Source organism: Dufourea novaeangliae, unplaced genomic scaffold, assembly GCF_001272555.1.
Source record: "Dufourea novaeangliae isolate 0120121106 unplaced genomic scaffold, ASM127255v1 scaffold96, whole genome shotgun sequence".
Taxonomy (NCBI): Eukaryota; Metazoa; Arthropoda; class Insecta; order Hymenoptera; family Halictidae; genus Dufourea; species Dufourea novaeangliae.
Genome location: NW_015373974.1, coordinates 769,172 through 776,971, shown reverse-complemented (window position 1 = coordinate 776,971; position 7,800 = coordinate 769,172).

The window sequence follows — 7,800 nt, the reverse complement described above, 5'->3', positions numbered from 1 at the left end:
TATCTTGCTTTACATTTGTATATTTGTAACAGATAAATTCAGAATAGATGTAGTTTCATAAATAATTTATTGAATCTACCTTTTGGCCGGCGGCTTACAATTTCCCTTGCGGGGATAATAACTGCTTGGTATAGAATATTAGGTGCGTGAACGAAATGATCGATGGAACTTTTTCCATTCCGTCTATCTCTTTCGTTTGAGTATTAGCGACTACGTTGCGTTTAGTTTAAGTTATTTTGTATTAATAGCATTAATTCGTATTAATTAGAATATTAAGATAATATTAGTTCTAAGCTGAAGAACGAAGACAACCGACGAGGGAACTTAGTTTTTTATAGGTTTAGGCTCAAGAAAGAAGTCATCCGCCGAGGGATTTCAGTACCGATAGTATTACATAGTTAAGATTTAAGTTATTTATAAGGTATATTGTGAAAGGTGGGAAGATGTAGAACTTGTGATTCCATCTACCTGCCTTGGGCCTCCACTCGCAGCAACCTCCTCGTGGTGAGGCCTGGGAAATCGGTATTATCATGGGTAAAGTATTGTAAACCGAAGATAATATCGAGCTAACGGCTGCGAACTTTAAATCTATCTGATAAAACCACGTTCAATGTTACATCGAACTTGGATTATTCTGAGAAACGATATGAGATTGAAAGTTTTGTAAGAATGTCTAGTATTTTCAATCTTTTAATGTAGATAAAGATACATGAGACTATTGAAAATTACTTTAGATCCCTTTCCTTATTCTGTATATCCTTGGATTAGAAAAGAATAGTTGCTGGAGCATTGAACATTTTGACAGGATACTGGTATAAATGGAACTTTGATAATTTTCTAAGTTTTATTTGTTCGAGTTGGCTGAAATTCTTGAATATTCTTAATATACTAATAATATATGACGCGTCAAAGTATAGATTTTCCGACTTATCTATAAGATAAATTGTTCGAAATGCATGATAAATGGGCATTTTGGTAATGTAACATTACTAATGTTACATTTTATACGTTCCTTTTTTTCGTTTTTATATATTTTTTATCTAATAACGTGATTTAAGAATCTTAATACAAAGAATACATTACCTACTGGCGATTGGTGAATTTTTACACATAACTTCATTTAAACATCATTTATTTAAAATAATTTTATTTATTGCGAGAAATGATATAATGAACTTCAACCCAAAACTAGAGTTCAGTTAACCAAACTTCCACAATATATCCAGGTTTGCATTTTCTTCATTTTCCCCATAAAGGAAAGCCTTTACCTATTATTTCGTTGGTGGTATCTGTCGGATTGTATTTCATAAACTTTCGCGTAATTGTCAAATAATCGACGGAACGTATTTATCACAGATGGTGCTCAGAAAAACATCGTATTCGAAACTTTGACAAAGAGGCAATAAAAATACCACTAGGCATTGTACATCAATTCCTTTCCATCCGAAACGAATTGAAATAACAAATTTTCGAAGATAGCCTGGGATATGTACGCGGTTGAATTCATTCATTAGTCGTAGCGTACATTTGATTGTAAGTTTTCGAAGAGTGGTTAAACAAAGGCACGAAAAATATGGCTCTGACATTGGAGTGCTGCGAAATGAAATTTCGGAGAAATCGTCCTTGTGCGTCTGTTATTCCGTTCAAGGTGGGTCAGTGCTCGTTGAGCTGACCGAAGGTATACCCAAAAAAAAAAAGGTCGTACGGCGTGTAACATGGTACTGAATATTCTATTTCGTTAAACTAGAAATTGAAGTGGGGCGGGGAGGACAGCTACCCCCACCCACCGAACCTCCAATAACGATGCACCTAAGATAGCCGAATCAACACAACCCGAGCAGTCAAAGACGTCCTAAGGGTCATTCGTCTCGCACAAGTTGAAGTGACAAGACGTGAAGTGAATTCGCTCCCATCGAAGTGTACGTGATTATTACTTTCACATCTAATCATTTATACCAACTATTAGTGCCTTCGTTATTTCTTTATCATTACTTTCGTTTAATATTTATTCAATTTCGAGTAAATTTATCGTAAATTAATTCGATATTACGGAACAAAGTGATCGGTTTTCACGGCTTTCTTTGTCTACGTTGTAGTATTTACGCATTTCTGATTCCACTTACAATCTTTTACGGGACACCTCGAGTACAATAATTATTTATTTGTAACGTAACCATTGGTAATTTAATGTAATTGCTTGGTTTAAACGCGTTTATTTTCTGTTTCAGAGCACCGGTTGGAAAGGACGTGCCCCCTGACACCATGGCAGCAGCCACACTCCGGAAAAGTGGTGAAACTCGGTAATATGTTGTAACAAATAGGTGATGATCTACTATATATTTTGATTTTATCGTGTTTCTATTATATCTCGCTGTAAGCATGATCGCGATTTTTTTATTTATCGCGCAAAGATCGAACGAGAATTTTTCCGGGAAGTATGTACAATGAATTAAACTGCGCAATTGAAGAATCCAAAATGGCTACCGTGGCCATTAGAAAATTTGAATATTACTTTTAAACATTTAAATTCGAGATATTCGTAATTTCCTGTGTCACGGTCGCGAAATTGTTTTAATATTAATTATTTCACTTGTCTATCTTTATGGAACCATGGTGTTTGCATTTGCATACGGTTTCGGTTGTAAGTTTGATTATATAGATACTGCGTAATTCATCGTGCTAATCGAAGCACAGGTAAATAACGAAACTTTGATATTTGTAATAATTTTCTGAATATTTACAAAAATCGGGACGTGGTTTAGATACAGAAAATGGACGTGCTTACAGCTCTAACAACAAATGTCTTTAATATAATAGATAAATATTAAATATATAAGTATAACAGATTCAATATATTTATATTGAATCGAATAATTATTATGTAATATTTAACAATATTTGAACTCGTGTGAATTACTGAAAGGCAATATTTTCTCGATGATACAGAAACTAAAACAGTAGGCAGGCACAAGTGTGCCTTGTATTTCCCATGTACTTTTCTTTCAGAGAATTTTGTGGCCGCGCGCAATGCGGTCGAATAGAGTCAGTGTTTATATCGCACAGGATTTTTGGTTTATGCGGAGCGAACTGGCTCCGTGTAGAATCTCACCGGAGATGTTAGGTTTTCGCGAAATTAGAGTCAATATTTATTGCGTGTTATCAATTACTGTCAGAGTGTCCGGACACTTTTTGCTTTTTGAGTCGCAAAAGTAGAGTCAGTGCATCACCGAAGAAAATATTTTTGCGCAGCTCTGTTTACAGAGGATGTAAGTATCTTTGTATTTTATTAATTACACTATTCAATCGAAACAGCTAGAATTTGGAGAGGAGGTTTTAACGATTTCTGTTCCTTTTTTATCAGATTCATCAGGCGCTGTATAAACGACCGTTGCAGAGGATGTCCTCGGGCGAAGCTCCACCAGCCAAGACTGTAAGTATCTTTACATTTCATTACTTAAATTGTTCGATGGAAATAGTTAAAATTTTTAGAAGAGATTATAACACATTTTGTTCCTTTTTTTTCAGATTCCTAGAGTCTTTGACGGAGCCCTTCTGTCATCGGGTGAGTCGCATGCTTTTATTCCTCCAGTCCCCAATCATGTCGTAGGACGATTGGTCCAAAGCGACACGGGTGACTGGTTGTATACGTGCTTAATATTGCGAGTACAGTGAACGCGGATATGCAATCATATCCGCGAGTAGTGACATCGATCTGTTATGTTTCTTAGATAGGCTAGGGTCTTCTTGTACGCCGCGTTTATTATTAATAATATAATTCAGAAATATTTTTCATTGAAAGTATATTTATAAACGAATATTAACTTAACGTGAAATTATTGATTAATATTGATGTTTGATATTTTGGGACCAGAAGTCCTATTGTTTACAACAATTGATATTTTTCCATTAATCGAGAACGTGGTACTATATTATTCAGTTAATTAGAGAATGCAGTAACTTGATGGCAATTACTCGTATATTAATATTGTCGTAACGAAACCATTACACTAAAATTATTCTATTAATGTCTTCGTCAATCATGACGATTACATAAAAATTATTCCAGTGTTGTTTACAAGTACGGTCAATCGATTGAAAAATAATACGGGACACATTAATGTATGAAATATATATCGAGGAATATAGAATCGAAAGAACGGAAACCATGCCGATATGTTTAAAGTAGAGGGGAAAACATTGTGGTGCCTTTTTAGATGTCCATGTTACATACAGCAATTAGCGCAACACCACGAGACTCGGCAGCACGTTTGAAAAATTGAAACCAATGTTTCAGGTTTCATTCGTATTTGGAAATTCCTATAAATTATCGGTCCATAAAACGAAGACGTGTTGAATTGCGTTGTCTGTGCATCGGTATGCACACCCTCGTGAAAAATAGCGTGTTGTGGAACAATTTAACACGGGTGCACACGTGTTAAATTATTGCACGATCATTATCATTAACTTTTCTAGAAATATAATTTGAGTATATTAAATTTTTATTTATAATATATTAGTCGTTTTGATGCCAATAGCAAAGAATTTTATCCAATTTAACGTACACACGGGTAGTAATATGTATATCGAAACGTGCTGGCGTGTACTCACGACCACTTTAATGGAGTGTGAGCGTTAAATGCAGGGAAGGTACTACTGTGTTTGACCAGCATGTATACAGTGTTCCTTAAACATATCGGTATGGTAGACGTACATGTATGTACTCAGAAGAAATGAGTATTTGTAAAGTCTGTCCCTTAAAAAGGACAGGGCCAGAGGTGTCCATCTACCACTTGCGAGCAGCATTCTTCCTTTCCGGAGGTACCCCCACTACGGGACTCTGGTTGACTCGCTCGAGTCAATCTGAGGTCGGTAGTCGGGGAAACCCACGAGGGAAGGCTTGAAATTGCTTGTAGCTCGTGGGTGGCATTTGGACACCTCTGGTAATAGAGTCAATTTTTATGATTGTTAGCGTGTTAATTACTTTTGATTTCACCCGTTAGTGTGTTCTTTATTATTCTCAAAAGTTTTACCGTAATTTGTAATGAAATAAGAAAATTAATAGAAGGTAAATTTATTTATCATTTAAATGCAGTATTAGTAAAATGTACAAACAAGCATTGCATATTGGTCAGTGATGCTTCATGAATATTCTTATTTGTATCGAAGATATATTTGTCTTCATTTGTATCTTTAATACAAATAGGAATATTCAAACAGCATCACTGACCAATATATAATGCTTGTTTGTATATTTTACTAATGAAACTGTGATGAATTATATGAAATACATACTACCACGTTACTCGAAGACAGATATAAAAATTATAAGCATTGTGATACACACAGATTGAGCTAGAACGTAACGTTCTAGACATATGTGATATTAGAGACCATGTACAAGAAGGCATTTCGCGACGGGTAGATCTCTGAGTCAAAATCTGTCAAATCTGTGATACTTATATCTTGATATATATCTTACATTGGCTTTGACGACGGGATCGCCCGAGGATTGTTCAATATATCTAGAGTCATGTATCTTACTACAGAATCTTGCTTAGAGTCTTGATAATTAAATTATACAATATTAATAAATAATCAATATTTGCTTTTCAATTTTTATTAATACAAAGTCGAGTCACTTTTATTCCAAGAGAATATTAGCCCGTTAGAAAAGAATGAACTATATAATATATTTTTTAGTTAGGATTTTCAGGATATTGATTCCGTGTTCGTTGCTCGAACCCTTTCACGTGCCCAGGTGCTACTTGATTGGGTGAGAGCAACGGGGAACGATGACTCGATTTCATATAAATAACATGTGTATGCGACTGGCGAAGTTAGCTTACCGTGCACGACGTATTTTCCACTTGTGTGTGTGTGTGGTGTTAGGCAGTGGAATTGCGTCGGTTTCCATTTCTATCAATTAACATTTCATCTATAATTGTTCCTTGGAACAATTTCTTACAATTTCCGGTATCGGTCGTACATATTCCTTTGCTTTATACAATGTCTATAATAAAATGTCCATGGAATATGTACCGATTTAGAATCTCTCGTTATCATGCGAGAAATTTAACACGTAATCGATTTAAAGTATACCAAATATACGTACTTATAATACTCAGAGAATTTCTCTATTTTCGCAATGGATGCTAGTCTTTGCCAGTCGATTTCAGGAAAATGGTACGTACCTATGTAGAGTGTGAAAGTTGTGTATTACGCTCGGGTGTCGGAGGCGTCCCGGGACGTCCTCCCTAGGTGTTAGGCTAATTTGCACCCGGGCGTATGATTGAGAACCGTGGAGTGTTGTGTGTTGGTGAGAATCTGTTTTTTGCCATTTCTTTTTAAATATAGGGTTAGGTAGGCAGGTAGCATACTTTCTTGTGTGTGAATGTATGATTAAATTGTAAGTCGGTAGGGGCCGGGGCAGGCTATCACAGTCTCTGATCGGGTAGGCCCCCCATTTCGCGTGATAGTCCTGCTACCGGAATAATTTGTAGCGTCGATTCGAAACTGATCCAGACGGAGCATGCTGTCTGCTTCTGGTTTCGATTTCGATTCTTCAAATTTGTCAAATAGTTTTGTCGCGGTCGCGGTCGGAAGGATAGGAACGACGAAACGAACGACCTGCTCGATTGCACTCGTGGTACGATCGTACAAGACTCTTGCGAGTTCGGTTGATCGTCCACAACCGAGCAGTTTTAGGATTTCAGATTCGGGTGGACCGCCGAAGAAAAGAAGTGGCCCAACACAAACTGTGTATCGAAGAGGGCAGCAACGAATGGCTTTGCATCTTCGGATGCGGAGTCATTACTACTTTGTCACTGTACTCGCTTGTAGTTGTGTAGTAGTTAGTATTTTTGGCCAATGTACCCGGCCCAACGAACAGCAAGTTTGGGCAAAATCGCGGTTTGAATTAGTGCTGCGGATGAGACTAGATCACGGGTTGCATTAGCCTTGTAAATTGTTAATATTGATATTCCTAATTGCTTGGAGAATAGTGTTGCGAATGATGAAATCGTGTTTGCATTAAAATCATTTTTATATTTTCAGGGTAGTGTTGCGAATGATGAAATCGTGTTTGCATTAAAATCATTTTTATATTTTCAGGGTGGTGTTGCGAATGATGAAATCGTGTTTGTATTAAAATCATTTTTATATTTTCAGGGTAGTGTTGCGATAATGACTGAGCGCGATTGTTTATACTTATTATTTGAATGAAAGTCTTGTTGGATTAAAGATCACAATTTTAATTGATTCATATAGTCCTTGTCTTTTGTTGAATTAGTGTTGCGAGATGAATCGATCGGGTTTGTATTAGTGTTGCGATCAATGAAACGCCCAAAACTATGCTGCAACCATTATCAGAACCACAAAGCAGCAGCTTATATTGCTGCAAAGAGTGGTTCACACGCAGCCCAAAATGGTTGCCCTGTTTATTTCAACCTAATGTTAGTGTTGCGTATTATGAGACGAAGGTGCACGGGAGTTTTTTCATTTTTATATTTATTAAATTAGCGTGGCGAGCAAAGAAAGCACCACTCGCGTTTTTTGAGAATTTTCTGAACATCAATTGATATTAAATGATTAGTGTTGCGAGCGATAAGCACCCTACGTGGCTGCTCTCGGGAGTTTTTTCATATTATATTCAATTAGTTAGTGTTGCGTAAAGAAATATAATGGTCCACTCACGGGTTCTTTTTTTAATGAAATGAAATTTAAAGAGTGGACTTCTATTTCTGTATTATTTGCCAAGTGTTTGCGTTGGAAATATTGCTGAAAAAACATATTTATTTTGCG